An 18,842-nucleotide genomic window follows, 5' to 3' on the forward strand; every position below is an offset into this window, starting at 1 on the left:
GCCTTATCAAACTCCAAATAAACAAATATTAGCTGAAAATGGACAAAGTGAGGAGCAAGTGTTTAAGGTACCAACTTAGAATCACCAAACTTGCTCGTGCCTTGATATTGGACTTCACAGTCTCCAGAACTATGAACCAATGAGTTTCTGTTCATTATAAATTACCTAGTCTGTGGAATTTTGTTACAACAGAAATGGACTACGACACACCAATATCAGTGATATTAGTCACTTCTTTAAATATTTATAGAGCATAGCATGATGTAAAACCCTTGGCTGCAACAATAAATATAACAGACACAATTCCTGCTTTCCTAGAACTTACAATATCATAGGAAATAAATATAGTGAAATTTAATCAAAAGAATCCAGCAATATACTAAAAAGATGATATAGAACAACTGGAGGAAGTTTCCTTCCAGGAATGCAGACACAGCTCAACATTAGCAAATAGTCACAAAATTCACTAACTCATTCAATCAAAGGACTAAGGTCATACAGCTTATCACCATGGATGCTGCATATATACATTTTATAAATTTTATTATTATTCCTGGATTTTTAAAGAATTATAAAACAGATATGTGAATTACTTAATGATCAAATAAATGAGTGAATATATAAACAAACATATAAATGATCTAGTGCAAAAAAGCCTAGATCATATTTAGTAACAGAAACAAGAACACTTTCCAATAAAATCAGAAATGAAATAAAGACTCCCAATATACACAAATATAATCTTCAAAATTTAACTGAATTTTATTAAACTTTTTCATGTGTAATAAGTAGGATTTTTTGAAGTTTTTTATTGGTTCTTTTTAGTTATACATGACAAGAGGATTCATTTAACATAATTTTATAAAAGAGTGGAATATAATCTGTTCTAATTCAGTCCCCCAGCATTTCCCCTTCCCTTCTTCCTCCTCCTGTTCCCTTCCCTCTATTCAGCCGATCTTTCTGCTATTTACTTATTTTTTAATTAGTGTCTTATGGATGTTCACAATGGTAACATTCACTGTAATATATATATAAATATATGAAATTTAGGCCACATTCATTTCACTGTCTTTCCCTATCCCATCTCTCTTCCCTACCCTTCATTCCCCTTTGTCTACTCCACTGATTTTTCTTCTATTTGTTTTTGTTGTTGTTATTGTTGTTGTTCTTCTTCTTTTTAGTTACATATGACTGCAGAGTCTATTTAGACATATTTACACAAATATGGAGTATATCTTATTCTAATTAGGATCCCAGTCTTTTGTATGTACACAATATTGAGATGCATTGTGGTGTATTCATATATGTACATAGGAAAGTTATGTCCCATTGATTTCACTGTCTTTCCTATTCCTATCCCCACTCCCTTTCTTCATTCCCTTGCATAATCCACTTAACTTCTATTCTTCCCCTCCCCACCCTTGTTGTGTGTTAGTGTCGACATATCAGAGAGGACATTCAACCTTCGGTGTTTTGGAATTGGCTTATTTCACTTAGCGTGAAAATCTCCAGATCCATCAATTTATTGATGAATGTCATAAAGTCATTCTTCTTTGTGGCTGAATAATAATCCATTGTGTATATATAGCAAATTTTCTTTATCCATTCATCTGTTGATAGGCACCTAGGTTGGTTCCATTACTTAGCTATTGTGAATTGTGCTGCTATAAACACTGATGTGACTGCATCATTGTAGAATGCTGATTTTAAGTCCTTTAGACATACACTGAGGAGTGGGATAACTGGGTCATATGGTGGTTCCTTTCCAAGTTTTCTAAGAAATCTCCATACTGCTTTCCATATTAGCTGCACCAATTTGCAGTCCCTCCAGAATATATGAGGGTACCCTTTTCCTCACATTCTCACCAACATTTATTGTTACTAGTATTCTTTTTTTTTATTGCAGTGGAGGGATGGGTGGATATCAGGGATTGAACTCAGGGGCACTCGACCACTGAACTACCTCCCTGGCCCACATCTCTAGCCTTATTTTGTATTCTATTTAGAGACAGGGTCTAAGTGCTTAATGCCTTGCTTTTGCTGAGACTGGCTTTGAACTTGTGATCCTCCTGCCTCAGTCTCCTGAGCTGCTGGGATTCAAGGCATGCACCAACCACACCCAGGTTGTTACTTGTGTTCTTGATAGTTGCCATTCTGACTGGAGTGAGGTGAAATCTCAGGGTGGTTTCAATTTGCAATTTTCTAATTGCTAGAGATGTTGGACTTTTTTTTTATATATTTGATGACTGATTGTATTTCTTTCTGAGAAGTGTCTACTTAGTTCCTTGGCCCTTTTATGGATGGAGTTGTTTTTTGATTTTTTTTTTTTTTTTTTTTTTTGGTGGTGGCGCTGGGCATTGAACCCGGGACCTAATGCATGTGAGGCAAGCACTCTACCAACTGACATATATTCCCTGCCCCAGAGTTAGGCTTTTTGAGTTCTTTGTATATCCTGGAGATCAATGCCTTATCTGAGGTGCAGGTGGCAAAGATTTTCTCCCATTCTCGAGGCTCTCTCTTCACACCCTTGATTGATTCCTTTACTATGAAGAAGCTTTTTAGTTTGATACCATTCCATTTATTGATGTTTTTATTTTACTGCTTGCACTTTAGGAGTCTTGTTGAGAAAGCTGGTTCCCAAGCCCACATGATGGAAAGTTGGGCCCAGGTGCATGGTTTCTGGTCTACCTAAGTCTTTAATCTACTTTCAGTTGAGTTTTGTAAAGGGTAAGAAAAAAAGGGTTAAATTTTTTTCTACTAAATATGGATTTCCAGTTTTCCCAGCACTATTTGTTGAAAAGGCTATCTTTTCTACAATTATGTTTTTGGTGCCTTTGTCTGACATAACTGTATTTATGTGGGTTTGTCTCCGTATCTTCTCTTCTATTCCATTGGTCTTCATGTCTGTTTTGCTGCCAATACCATGCTGTTTTTGTTATGATAGCTCTGTACTATAATTTAGGGTCCGGTATTGTAATGCCTCCTGCTTCATTTTTCTCATTAAGGACTGCTTTGGCTATTCTGGGCCTCCTGTTTTTCCAAATAAATTTCATGCTTTTTCTATTTCTATGAAGGATGAAGAATTTTAATATGAATTGAATTAAATCTGTATAGGGCTTTTGGTAGTGTGGTCATTTTGACAATATTAATTCTGCCTATCCAAGAACATGGGATATCTTTCCATCTTCAAGGTCTTCTTCAATTTCCTTCTTTAGTGTTCTATAGTTTTCATTTAGAGGTCTTTCACCTCTCTTGTTAGATTGATTCCCAAGTATTCTTTTTGAGGCTGTTGTGATTGGGATAGTTTTCCTAATTTCTCTTTCAACTGATACATCATTGGTATACAGAAATCCAATTGATTTGTGGGTGTTAATTTTGTATCCTGCTACTTTGCTGAATTCATTTATGAGTTCTAGAAGTTTTCTGGTACAGTTTCTTAGGTCTTCTAAATATAGGATCATATTGGGCTGGGGTTGTAGCTCAGTGGTAGAGTGCTTGCCTTGCACATGTGAGGCACTGGGTTTGATCCTCAGCACCACATAAAAATAAATAATTAAAATATTGTGTCCATGTACAACTAAATATATATATATATATATATATATATATACACACATACACACACACACACATTAAAATACACACATACACACACACACATACACACACACACACAGGATCATGTTGTTGGTAAACAGAGATAGTTTGAGATCTTCTTTTCCTATCTGTATCCCTGATTGCTTGATTGCTCTGGCTAGAGTTTCAAGAAGTATGTTGAACAGAAGTAATGAAAGTCTTCTATTCCTTTTTTTAAAATCCTGTCCTCCTTATTTCAATTAGCTTCTTCATATCAGAGAAAACATTCTACCTTTGACTTTTGGGGACTGGAATTTTAACTAATCACTAGGAATTCCAACTACAGGTGTGAGTTAAAAGGAAAGCAGCTGATGGCTTTTCTAGGCATTGTCGAATCTGAGTTGGTCACCCTCTCTTTTACTATGGACTGTTTATACATATGAAAAATAGTTTTAAATGTTTAAAGGAAGTTCTTATATCCAATGGAAGTAATTTCACAAACAGTATTACAATATGAACATCCTCATTCTCACAAAGATGATGTTGGGTAGACGACAATGAAAAAGTAAATTCCCTCTAAGGGACTGAGGTTGAGAGAAGCATAACACTGGCAGATGAAGCCACTCAAGTCCTAAATACATAAGAAATTGGTTGAAAGGAAGATTTCAGCCAACAGGAATAAAGAAAGACATACCTCAAGGCTGATACCTCAAAGCTGTATTCAGACCCAGATCCACACATTATATATAAAGATTGTTGGATAAAAATGTTTTAAGTGTATAAAAATGCTAATTCTGTTGCCTTTCTGACTTGGCAGTTACCTTTCAATGTTTACGCTCACATTTTCTTTAAAATTAGAAATAAAAAGGATGTGTATTCATGATCATTATTTTTTCAATTACTGTTAATAAGAAATTCCACACCATAATTTATAACATACCACTAGTCTACTAAAATATATTTTGAAAAATTAAATCCAATAAATACCAGAAATTATTTTTCTTTAAGTTTCATATAGATAAACCTTTCCTCATATATGTACAATTTAAAAAGTTTAGGAAATTATATTATAATAAAATTTGTCTTCTCAACTTAGTCACATTAAATGTTCAACTTTTTGTCACTAACAATAATATTGAGAAAGATTCAGAGCAATCCTTTTGAGTTACATTAAAGACTTATTAAAATAAGTACAGCTATGTTTGAATTCAAGAATAAAAGCTATTTCAGTGATTAATCTATTAATTATTGAGATTTTCCACAGATGTAGCACAGATGTTACGAATCCTTTTAGTCTTTTCATCCTTTTCCTAAATACACAAGTATATACTGCTCACTGAAGCTGTCTGGAAAACTTTAAAAGGCAAGAAACATCAAATGGACAATCTCACCACCAAAAGATGACAACAGTATCAATCAGATTTCTTATTTATAAAAACACCAACCAATCTGACATATGTAAATAGAACCAGATCTTATTACAAGCCACTAGACAATTCAAACATCATTGAGAGAATTAGAAAGACAGACTCAAAGTTAAACTTCCAGAAGCAAATACCCAAGGCCACCACAGAAATGGCATGATGTAGACATTATCTTTTCTCTGTTATTATCAAATGCCAGGAACCCAAGGTTACTGTAACTACTACTGTCTCCAATGCCAATGTCACTCTTGCATCAAGAATATGACAGTGAGAAACTACCATTGCAACTGCTTCTGTCTTTCTCAAAAGCAAGACATATTCGCCACCACTCACCCATACCTTAAAAATGGAGATTTCACATAAGGGCCCTTCCTCTCACTTGCCAAAATCTTACTCACAGGGGGCTCTGACCTGATAAGTAAAGATAATTTGTCTGACTACTAAAAGAGACTGGATAATGTACTCATAATTTATATTTATTTAATTATCCTGACAGAAAACATGGGTTTCTAGATCACAGAGAGATTTATAATTACTCACAAAACATCTTCTATCAGTTCCCCCAACACACTATGGAGCAACTCAATGAAAGCAGAGGTCATGTGCTCATGTAGAAGGAGCCTGAAAGAAGAGGAACTCCAAAACTATGAATCTCAGAGGTTATACAGGAACTGCTGGCACATCTATTCCTCTTTTCCTGTAGGATGTAAACAAATTGTCTATGTGAGGAAGAAGGCATGGACAACCTATGAAATATAAGAAAATGGCTATGGGTTTTAAAACCCTTAAAGTGAAAATAAATGACAAGGGTCTTTTAAGTATATCACCTTTAGAATGCAAGCAAATGATACTGGGTCAAAACATCATCTCCAACTTCCAAAACATACAACATCCAAATGACCTTAAAGGGAGGTGCCAGTGCTTTGTGCTCAAAAAGACCTGAAAATGAATATATATAAATACACACACACACACACACACACACACACACACAGTGGGCTGTTTCCAAATACTGGAGAATTAAACTTTAAACTTTAAGCTCTAAGTTTCATATATAAAATCCACCAAAAGGGAATTCCCAGAAGATGATGATAGCATTATTGATGGTAACTACATCACTATTTAAAATTTCATGTTTTTATCATTCCTATTTATTTTTCTTACAGCATCTATACTTATATTGAACTAAAGATCATCTCATAGTATGCTTTGCCTCTGTTGAACATATTCTCATGTAATTTAAGTCTCTAACAAACAATGGAATTATATTTATTTGAAGCTATACTGTTTGAAATGATGGTAGGAAACAAGGAGCCCCAACAATAAATCCCCACTTTACACTTATCCTAAAAGGCAGCTTGGAATGGTTTTCACAACATGTCTAAGACTCAGGGAGCTTAAAAACCACCACTCAAGACCATGATTTTTAAATCTAATATTAAATTGAATTACTATAATTAATTAAGCCACTATCTTTTCCCACTTATTTGATAACTATCTCATTGTTAATTATTTCATCATATTAAAAGACATTGTACTCTTGAACCCATTAGCAATCTTTTTTAATTTTTTTATTAGTTGCTCAAAACATTACAATGATCTTGATATATCATACATTTGATTCAAATGGGGTACGTAATCTTAATCTTATTTTTCCACGTGTACAGATTGCAGGATCACATTGGTTATTCAGCCACGTTTATACATAGGGCCATACTAGTGTCTATTGTATTGTGCTGCCCTTCCAATCCCCCCCCTTCCCTCCCCTCTTTCTACCCAATCTACTGTGACACATTTCTCTCTCTCTCTTTTTTCTTCCCCCTCACACCATCTTATATGTAATTTTGCATAACAATGAGGGTCTCCTACCATCTTCCCTGCAATTCCCCTTCTCTCTCCAATTGCCACACACCTCTTGTCCCTATTTAATGGTAATCTTCTTCTCATGCTCTTCCTCCCTGCTCTGTTTTGAGTCGCCCCCCTTATATCAAAGAAGACATTCTGCATTTGTTTTTTAGGGATTGGCTAGCTTCACTTAGCATAATCTGCTCTAATGCCATCCATTTCCCTGCAAATGCCATGATCTTATTATTTTTTAGTGCTGAGTAATATTCCATTGTGTATAAATGCCATATTTTTTTTATCCATTCATCTATTAAAGGGCATCTGGGTTGGTTCCACAGTCTAGCTATTGTGAATTGTGCTGCTATGAACATGAACCCATTAGCAATTTATTCCCAAATATCATGTCAAGTACAAATCTATTTTTTCCAAAAAGTACCACAATTGTCCCAACAGCATTTAATTAATAACATTCCTCAACTATTTGAAATCTCATCTTCCTCACATGAAAGTCTTTAATAACAGTACCACCTACTTCATATCATTTAGCAGATATATTATAGATGGTTTAACATCAAAATGTACATAAAAAATGAAAAACTAAAAATTAAAAAATTAGGAAAATATTAATGTAAATTTTGGATGTGGAAGAACCAAGTAAGAGAGAAATGCCAGTCTCCATAAAGAAGTAAACTGAAAAATCTAACCACATATATTTAGATTATTTCTACAGGACAAAATAAACTAGAAACAAAGTCAAAGGACTTTAACCTTTATAAGACAAAGTATGTGAAATGCATGAGACAAGAGAAAATGGTTTATCTTCTTTGAAAGAGGGCTATAAACTGGTAAAAAATGATAAATAAACCCTTCCTAACCATCACAAAAAAATTGGCAAAATATATAACTAAATGATTCACAGAAGAAATATAAATAGTCTGTCTTATGGTTTGGATACGAGGTGTTACCCAAAAGCTCCTATGTTAATACAAGAGGTGTGAGAGCTGTAAACTAACCAGTGGATTAAGCCATTTGATGGATTAGTAATTAGAAAGGACTAACTGGGTGGTAAGTGCAGATAGGCAGGCAGTAGTTAAAGGAAGTATGCCACTGGGGCATGCCTTCAGAAATTATACATTATTCCCTGGATCCTCCTTTCTCTTCGTGCTTCCTAGCTGCCATGAAGTAAGCAGATGTCCTCTGTCAAACTTTTCTGCCATTATGTTCTACCTCACCTCAGGCCCAAATGGATAGAGTGTGCAAACCACAGACTGAACCTGTGAAATCATGAGCTCAGAATAAATTTTTCCTCGTTTAAGTTGTTCTGGTCAGGTGTTTTGGTCACAATGATGAAAGGCTAACACAGTGTGTAAGACTAAAAAGGTCTTCAGCCTCAGTAAAAGAATGGAAATGAAAATTCAATTAATGAGCTATCAATTACTCATCAAACCAGCAAATATTCATAATATCCCTTACTTGAAAGTTTAAATGTGTATTCCTTTTGATTTTATAATCGTACTTTTAGGATAGTATCCTATAAAAATAAATATCACAGTAAATCTTGACTGAGAACAAATGTCAAAAGTGTTTATTTCATCAGAGGGAGATTTATAATTTATAATCTATACTATTTGAGAAAACACAAACATACATCTCTTTAGGGAAATCACTGATAACTTAATCCACTAGGTAGATTCATGTTATAGAATATTATGAAACGTAAATCAGATATTTCTGTGGATTGAATAAGATCCTTCCAAAATTCATTAAGTCCTAACCCACAATGTGACCTTACTTGGAGACCGGGCCTGTGCAGAGGTAATAAAGATTAAATGAGGTGTTAAGGGTGGGGCTCTATCTCATAAGGCTTAATTAGAAAAAGAAACACCAGAGTTCTCTTTCTTTTCCATTCAAGGACATGTGCAAGTCAGAAAGAGAGCCTTCACCAGAAACCAAATTAACTGGCATCTGGATCTGAATTTCCAAGCCACTAGAACTGTGAGAAATTAATTTCTGTTGTTTAAACCATCCAGTCTAGTCAGAGCAACCCAAAAGGACTAAAAGCCAACTAAGACAGAGCTATATGCATCCATCTGGAGAAACACTCCCATGGAAAGGAAATATGGGAATAAATTTACATTGTATTATCATCTTATTTCTTGTTTATTTTTTTTATTTCAAGAAATAAATCAAAGATCCTCTATCTGTTAATATATGTTGATACAGTACACATGAATACAGGGAAAAAGTTAAAAGCAAACATAACATACTTGTAACTCAACACCTAAAGATATGGGGCAGGCAGTGGAATGCTATCTAGAAGGATAGCAGAGATAATTACTTTTACTTTGCTTCAAAAAACAAGTTAAGCTGGGGCTGTGGTTGTGACTCAGGGGTAGAGCCCTCACCTAGCACATGTGAAACACTGGGATTGATACTCAGCACCATGTAAAAATAAATAAATAAAATAAAGGTATTATGTCCATCTACAACTAAAAAATATATTAAAAAAATAATAAGTGGGCTGGGGATGTGGCTCAAGCGGTAGCGCGCTCACCTGGCATGCGCATGGCGCTGGGTTCAATCCTCAGCACCACATACAAATAAAATAAAGATGTTGTGTCTGCCAAAACTGAAAAATAAATATTAAAAAAATTCAAAAAATAAATAATAAGTCAAGCAAATGCACATCCTTCTAAATCTGAGAAGATATTTTTAAATTTAAAATATATTTTGAGCTGGGTGCAGTGGCACAGGCCTATAATCGCAGCGGCTTCGGAGGCTGAGGCGAGAGGATCACGAGTTCAAAGCCAGCCTCAGCAAAAAGTAAGGCACCAAGCAACTCAGTGAGACCCTGTTTGTAACAAAAAATACAAAATAGCCTGGGGATATGGCTCAGTGGTCAAGTGTCCCTGAGTTCAATCCCCGGTACTCCCCAAAAAAAGGTATTTTGAATTTTATCTTCTTTAGCATCAAAAAATGATATCACATGATTTCATTAATTACTGAACTGTGTATTTCAATAAAAGTGAAAATTCAAGAAATATTATGGTTTTATATACTAATAGGTTTTATGAGCCAGGATACAATTTATAACCATATTCACTGAACTCTTAACTATATCAAGGAATAAGGCAAACAATTTATACTGTCTTAAATGGTTAGAGTTGATCCAATGTGAGTTTATTTTCTTTTTTCATTTATGTAGAGAGAATAAATTTTATATTGCTCTGTTAATTACTTTTCTAAGTGCTAATATATCCAAATACTGTATAGGTACACATGCCTCTTTGCAGAAAAAAATACTGGCTTTATATGAAGGGAACTTTTCAAGATAGAAATATTCTCTATATCTCAATTATGACAATGATTCAATTGTATTCATTTGCCAGAATTCATCAAATCATGTTTAAAATGGATAATTTATTGTATATAAGTTGTATATCAATAAAGCTAATGTTTTAAAAAACAAAAAATGCAGAATTTATCTCAAATCATTTGCAATGTAGAGAAAAAATTCCTATATTATAGTTATTCTATATTTTTTCACATTTTCAAAATGTAAAGGGCAAAGAAAAATACTCAACACAGTCTTAAACAAAAAGTATTTTTCCAAAAATTAAAAGCATCAATCCTTTTTTTTAAATGGTTGATGTGTTTTATGCCTTATACAATAGCACAATACAAAATGGGTCTTTCAGCCCTGGAATTGCAGGTCCTTTTGTAGAAATACAAAACAGTTATAACTCCAAGATTTTGCATCAAAACTCTAGAAGTTTCTGCAGCCTACCTTTTTTTAATTTATTTATTTCATACATGACAATAGTGGAATGCATTACATTCATAATTATCCATTCACAGCACAATTTTTCATTACTCTGTATATAAAGTATGTTCATGGCAAATTATGCCATTATACCTGAGCTCTCTTATTGATTTTTTTTTTGCATTACAATTCTTAATACACCTTTATACCACAATTTATCATATCTCTGTTTGTATAAAAGGTATGTTGAGCAAAGGAAAATATACACACTAAGACCCAAAACACACATAATATTTACTTACCTGGATATCAGAACAGGCACATATATTCAGGTTAGACAATAACTGTTCAGGCATTAGGTATACCTATACAGTTAACAGTTCCTAAATTACCACACATACCAGGAATGTGCAGTTTCCTTTCCTACTTCAAAGCATCACCTAGTGATCTTGTTAAAATGAAATTTTTTAGTAGTTCTGAGGTGGGAACTGAGATTATACATTTCTAAGCTCCCGAATGATACAATGCTACTGCTGGTCCACGGACCACAGTTTGAGAAGGAAAGCAGAGCACATCCTTTCACATTCTGCTACTGTACACTTATCTCTACACAATTTATTATATTTCAAAATAAAAATTCCTAAATTTAAGGAACTACATTAGAACAAATGATTTGTGACATATAATCGCAAATTTCAGTAAATTCTAAAATAAAATTAAATACAGATTTTTAAATTAGAATATGCTAGATTAAGCATAATATATTGAATTAGAATGCAGAAGATACAGATTCTACTACAAATTCTCCATTTAACTGGGTCATTTATTGCTGGTCGGTAGCTTCCACATTTTTGAAATCTGAGGAGTAATCTTTAAGATTCCTTCCAGTTCAAAAATTAATATAATTATATTATTACTTGCCAAGGGATTTGAGAATTTCTCCCAATAAGAGAAGTAAGATCACAGTTAAGAACTGAATAAAGAACAAATGGAAGAAGCACAGGAAATTCCATGCCTAGAATTCTGATAACCATTTTTAAATTTTTATTTATATATATATACCATAGTGCCTACCACATCCTATTTATCACCTAGACACATACAACAAAATAAACGCAAATGTGTTCAAGCTAACTCCACTTCTATATGTAAATACTACCTACAGGTTCAGAAATCGCCCTGATTGCCTATGAAGAATACAAAACACTATAACAAATGAACCAGAAAACTCTAGAAAGTACAAATATGTCAACAAATTTAACAATGGTATATAAATTATAAAGTAAATCACTGATATGGGAGGCCTTTGGTATTATGGATTTAACATTCAACTGTTCTAGCTGTATCACAAGGTCACTAAAGTTTTACAATTACGTATTTTGCCATGGCACTAATATAAGGATGATACTGGAAACTACAATACAGAAGTCATTTAACAAACACCTAGTACAACAGGCTACTCAAAATCTATATGTCAATGAGGCAGCACTGCTCTCTACTTTTCCAGAATCTTTTACATTATCAACTCAGTTGAAGTGGGAAAAAAATATAAAAACCTTCTTTTGATGTGGAAAAAGGGGTATTAAAAAGTAAACCAACCCCCCAATGCTGATAGAAATATTAAAAGAAAATAGTTTTGTATGAAACAAAAAGGACAATAATGAATTTGGCAAGAGATCAAATATGTAACATAAACTAGTCCATAATAACTATATGTGGACAAAAGAAAAAGTTGTCATGAAAATCCCTTATCCAATGTGTGCTCCCAATAGTACTCTGCTTAGCAAGTGAGAAATTACGCTTTAGTAGATGTCGTTAAGGCAGCAAAGCAAGGATATGCAAATACTCCGTGGAAATATGTTCATGAAGAAAGCCAGGGACTCTGCAAACATTTCCATACTCACCTTGGATTTATTTCTAGCAAATGTCAAAAGTCTCGTGTGTTACATTCCTCTGAGGGAAGAGATTCACTGACAAATGGTCTGAATATGTTCAAAGTCCAGATTAAAAGGAGGCTAAATTAATAGGTTTGAATTACAATTCTTTCATTCCTTAATTATGTAAGTATGAAGTTCACATATGGTTACTTGCTTATTAGAAGAAAAAAAATATTTTTTTTTCTATAAAGAAAGCAATACAGCAAGCTGTGGTGGCACGGCCCTATAATCCCCGCTACTTGAAAGGCTGAAGCAGGAGGATTTCAAATTTAAGGCCAGCCTAGGCAACTTCAGTGAGACCCTTTGTCAAAACAAAATTTATTAAGAAGGGCTAGGGTGTACCTCAGTGGTACAGCATTTACCCAGCATGCCCAAGACCCTCAATTCAATCCCCTCCCCTAAAACAAGAACAACACTCTAGACTTTAATATTTGATGCTAATTTTTGTTTTCTTTCCAACATTTTTCACTTATGTATTTGGAGTAAAATTTTTATCCTATTATGGAAACAAATGAGTCAATTAAATTAAGAGCAACAGCTAAGACCAATCTATGAAAAAACAGATGTAAGGTTATATGTGCACTGAAAATGGGATAAAAAGATAACAAATCGCATTTAGGAATAAAATCTAATTGATTTTTACTACAATGTTTATAAATTTTGAAAAATTAGACAAAAATTCATTTTATTTCTTGCTTTGTAACACTATAAAATAATTATTTTAAAATTTATATGGAGCACTAACTTTAATTCAACCAAGGAATGTATAAGCAAGCATATACCTTGATTTCAAATAAACAATTAATATGTAGCAGACTATAGTATCTAGAGAGTCTGTTGTCTGCCCAGACACCTGTTTAAGTCACCTTTCTGATAACAACAGCTCATGTACTCTGAGGAACTTCCTAATTCAGGCAGTTCTGTTAATATCATTCTCCATCAACCCTAACTGCAGGGATATCCAGGATTCTACTGTGGGAAAGAGAAATCATCTTTGGATTAGGCCAAATTAAAACAGGATTAATCTGCTGCATCCTACAGACAACTTCCAATATAAGGTGAGAAGTCCATTCATAAGAGAAAAACAGATTAACACAAAAGAAAGCAAACCTCAAAAACAGAGCTGTTTGATAACCAGATCTAGCACAGCTTGAGACATTTCTAGCTACTTGGAGCTTCCCAGGTATATGACCTATATAATACTTCCTTTCATGTTTCAGTTAGTTAAAGTTGAATTTCTGTCAATTACACATGAAATAGTCATTTTTTTTTACTTATTTGTGTCTATTAAAGCAGGGCCCTAACAATGTCTATTATGTAATAAAATAAATTAATTTTTCTTCCTAAAAAATTGGAAAACAGGGCTACTAATGAACTGAATATTGTCATACACTAAAAATCATCACATATAAATGAGTAATGTTTCAAAACTTAGACAATGTTTAAAATGAACTAATTTTAAGTGTTACACAAGATAGTTCAGAACTCACTGTAAAAACCATAACAATTATCAGTATCATTTTACAATTGTATCGATGTCTAAAAATAAGTCTACACTTACTTCAAAAACCAATACCTTTTTCAACTCAATTTATCTATTTTTCCATTTATATACATTCATACATCACTTAACCAATAGGAATTCATTCTTAAAAATGAATCATTAGACTATTTTGTTTATAAACACTGTGTGAAGGCTGGCATATGTGAGATACCCAGTGGTGAGCTCCTGCCTAGCATGCACAAGGCCCTACATTCAATCCTCAGTACAGAAAAAAATCAATGTAAACACTGCATAAACATCAAAGAATGCACATAAGACAGCCATGATGTCACTAGGCTGATACAATCTTATAAGACTGCTGTTCTATATACAGTCTGTCATTGACATTCAAGGGTACTTAATTACTATTCTTGAAACTTTTCTGTAAGTTTCAAGTTATTTCAACATAAAAGTTTACAACTTGGTATGGTTAAGAACACAAGCCTTGGTCTAAACTAAGCAAGTTTACATTGCAGCTATAAAAGAGACACAAAATAAAAAGTAAGTTTTAAGATCTCTGTGTCTCAGTTTTCTCAGCTGTTATCTATGTTTCCTCAACAGATATTAGTTCATAGGATCTGAAGAAACAGTAAATTAATTAATATATATAAAGCACTTGGAATTGGGAGTGGCCCATTCAAAGCACTCAGTTCAGCAGCTACTTTCTAAAACTGTTTAGAACTTATTTAAGTATTATCTAAAAACTATGTCAGCATTTTGGTCAAAGGGAATCAAAGAACTTGAGATAAAAACTTCAGAAGTCAGGGTTTCATTGTTATTCACTAAGTGCATAGCTTGTATGCACCAACAGCAGAGCAGATGAAAACTACTGGGAATTCAAAGATAACATCATTAAAAATACATAAGGACCGAAGTTTTTCATTCATATTTTTTCAGCATATACAGCTCAAGTATACCAAAAAGAATGCATAAAATGCAGTTAATAAAATTAAAAACAATAATGAAATATTTATTGACTAGAGACTATATATTTTTATATTCATAGAACATGAACAAAAATCTATCATGTATTTTTCCACACAGAAATCATAAACTTATTCAAAATACTGCATCCAAAGTTCTTGATCATAATTTAACAAAATCAGAAATAAAAATAAAAGAAAAAATATTATTATACTTGGTGATTAAGAACTCATTGATAATCCACAGATTAAAAGAAATCAAGATAATAAATTATTTCAATGCTATAGATAGAACAGTTCAACCCAAAATGATAGGATGCAATGAAAAGTTAAACTAAGAAGAAATATTGCAGCCTTCCTTCTCTTTATCATTAAAGAAGGAACTAGAAACTTTAACAAAGGAACTTAATTATTATAAAAAGATCAGATTTGCTGGAGGTAGGCACATGCCTGAAATACCAATTGCTTGGGAGGCAGGAGGATCTTGAGTTTGAGGCCAGCCTGGGCAACTTAGTGAGACCCGGTTTCAAAATAAAAAGGGATGGGGATATAGCTCATTGGTGAAGCACCTCATGTTCAGGCCCCAAAACCACCACCAAAAAAAGAAAAAGTTGGATGGCTTAAACAACAGACATTTATTTCTCACAGTGCTGGAGGCTGGAAAATCTGATTGGGGTACCAGTATGCTCCAGGTCCTAGTGAGAGCTGTCTTTCTAGTTTGCAGATGAAGTCTTCTTGCTGCATCCTCTTATGGAAGAGAGAAAGAGAGGGACAGGGTAAAGAGATACATATTTTATGTCTCTTATTTTAAGGGCACTAATTCCATCATGAGGGCTCCATGCTCACGACCTAACTATCTCACAAAAGCCCCATTTCCAAATGCTATCACATTGGGAGTTGGGGTTCCAACTTATGAGTGTGATAAGGGAGGATCAAAATTCAGACCACAGCAATACCTGAAGTTCAAATCTTAAATGATGCTGGGAAAACTGTACATCCTATAAATTAAAAATAAAAATATGCCCTATCTCTTGCCATATACAAAAAGCAATTCAAAATGAATTAAAGACTTAAATATAAGATCCAAAATTATAAAACTACTACTAGATGAAAACAGGGGAAATGTTTCACAAAATTGGTCTGGACAAAGATTTTCTGAATAAGATTTCAAAAGCACAAACAGAGGCAAAAATAGACAAATAGGATTACATCAAACTGAAAAGCTTCTGTACAACAAAGGAAACAACAGAGTGAAGAAATAACCTATACAATGAGAAACAATATTTGCAAATGGTGCATCTAACAAAAGGAGTTAATATCCAGAGTATATAAGGAAACTAAGCAACTCCATGGGGAAAAAAAAAGAATCCAGTCAAAATTCCCAAATAACATTTGTGAAAAGAAGATGTACAAATGAACAATAAGTACATGAAAAAAAGCCCAAGATCACTAACTGGAGAACAGCAAATCACAACAGATGTAACCTCACCTCAATTAGAATGGCTATTATCAAAAAGACAAAAAGTAACAAATGTTGGTATGTATATGGGGGGAAGGCTACTCCTATACACTAGGTGGAAATGTAATTACTAGAGCCATTATGGAAAACAGTATGGAGGCTCTGCAAAAAAACTAAAATTAGAATTATCATGTGATCCAGCAATACCACCACTACCTATTATAACCAAAGGAAAGGAAATCTGTATGTTGGAAAGTTATCTGTACTCCCAGGTTCACTGCAGTACTATTCATAATAGCCAAAATATGGAAGTAATAAAAGAGTCCATCATTAGATGAATGGATAAAGAAAATGGTGTGTGTGTGTGTGTGTGTGTGTGTTTCTTGGGATACTGTTCAGCCATTAAAAAAAAAGAACAAAATTGTGTAATTTGCAGCAACATGAATGACCGTGGAAATCATGGTAAATAAGCAATATAAGCCAGGCACAGAGAGAAAATACCACATGATCACACTCCTCTATGGAATCTAAAAACAGCTGAACTCATAGAAGCAGACAGTAAAGTAGTGGTCACCAGAGACTGGGGAAGAAAAGAGAGATGGAAGGAGGGAGAAGAGATGTCAGTGAATAAATTTACAGTTAGCAGAAATACATTCTGGTCTTTATTGCACAATAATCAACAATAATGAATGGTATATTTCAAAATAGCTATAACAATGATTTGAATGTTCTCACCACAAAGAAATAAAATAACAAATGTTTGAGGTAAAGGATATGCTAAATACCTTGGTTTAAATATTACACAATGTATACATGTATCAATACATCACATGTAATACATAAATATGTACAATTATTTTGTGCCAATTAAAAATAAAACTAAAAATTAAAAATAAAACTGACCAAGATAGAAATTAATAATAAGCCAATCCCAAAAAACCAAAGGCTAAATGTTCTGTCTGATATACAAATGTTAACAACAAAGGGTATGGGGAGAAGAGAAGTTCAGTGGATTAAATGAAGGGGAATGAAGGGAAGGGAGGGGAGAATAACAACAGGAAAGACAGTGGAATGAATCAGGCATAACTTTCCTACATTCATATATGAATATACCATCAGTGTAATTCCCATCATGTTCAACCACAAGAACAGAATCCTAATTAGAAAAAGTTATACTCCATGTGTATATAATATGTCAAAATACTCTCTACCATCATATATATCTAAAAGGAACAAATAAAAAAAGAAAAAAATTAATGAAATGAAAATAAAGTAGCCATTATAAACTATCTAAAATCTTACTTTTTATTTTACTTTTTAATTGTAGATGAACATAATAACTTTATTTTATTTTATTTTATTTATTTATTTATTTGGTGCTGAGGATGGAACCCAGTGCCTCACATGTGCTAGGCAAGAGCTCTAACACTGAGCCACAACCCCAGCCGAAATCTTACACTTTTTAAAACTCAAAAAATAAAGAAACCTCTCCTAACTCTTCATGGAAAAATTATTCGTATGTGTGTGCACACAAGTGTATGTGTGTGTGATTAAAAACAAAAAACAGATTCCAGAGAAATTAAAATAATTATTTAAGAATATATGTTAGTATACAGCAACTAATGTACTAACTTAGAAGAAAAACAGAATTCCTTAGAGAAATATAAAAGTTATTAAGAAAACAGATCCAAATACAAGTAAAAAGCTTGAATAATTACCACAAAAAAGTATGAGCTCAAAAGAGTTCATTCCAAGAACAATTGAATGGCTCAATATTAGAAAATATATCATCATAAATAATTACATCGAAAAATTAAAGAATAAACCATGTGATTATAATAATGAGTAACAAAAAGTATTTTGTTAAAAAATTTAGTCATTCCTGGGCTGCTGTTATGGCTCAGTGGTAGAGTGCTTGCCTAGCACATGTGAAGCACTGGGTTCAATCCTCAGCACCACAAAAAAATAAATAAAATAAAAGTATAAAAAAATACAATAGCACTATTAAAAAATTCAATCATTCCTAATGAGAACTAGGTAATTTAGTGAGTAAATTAAAGTATTTAAGTATAATCTTAATGAAAAACATTATATATACATAAAAATAATCCTGGAATACTTCTCTGATTAAATGTCTAAGAGACTTTTTTTTTTCCCCTAGTAATGAGGATCAAATCTAGGGCCTCATGCATGCTAGCCAAGCACTAGGCCACTAACCTTTATCCCTAACCCTTTTTGTTTAGAAACAGCGTCTCACTAAACTGCCAGGCTGGCCTCAAACTTGCAATCCTCCTATCTCAGCAGCCCAAATTGCTGGGATTACAGGTATGTGTCATTATACGAGACTCTTAATATACAAATGCCTATATTCC

At 33.3% G+C, this 18,842-nt stretch overlaps 1 protein-coding gene across 2 annotated transcripts in view; it reads right to left on the bottom strand.

Moving 5' to 3' along the window:
* Dtwd2 (DTW domain containing 2) overlaps positions 1–18,842 on the bottom strand; it is a 140,560-nt gene that overhangs the window by 89,179 nt on the left and 32,539 nt on the right. The window lies entirely within an intron of this gene.

Source organism: Marmota monax, unplaced genomic scaffold (genome assembly GCF_021218885.2).
Source record: "Marmota monax isolate L192 unplaced genomic scaffold, Marmota_monax_Labrador192_F-V1.1 WCK01_AAM20220418_F8-fsc00373, whole genome shotgun sequence".
NCBI classification, from domain to species: domain Eukaryota; kingdom Metazoa; phylum Chordata; class Mammalia; order Rodentia; family Sciuridae; genus Marmota; species Marmota monax.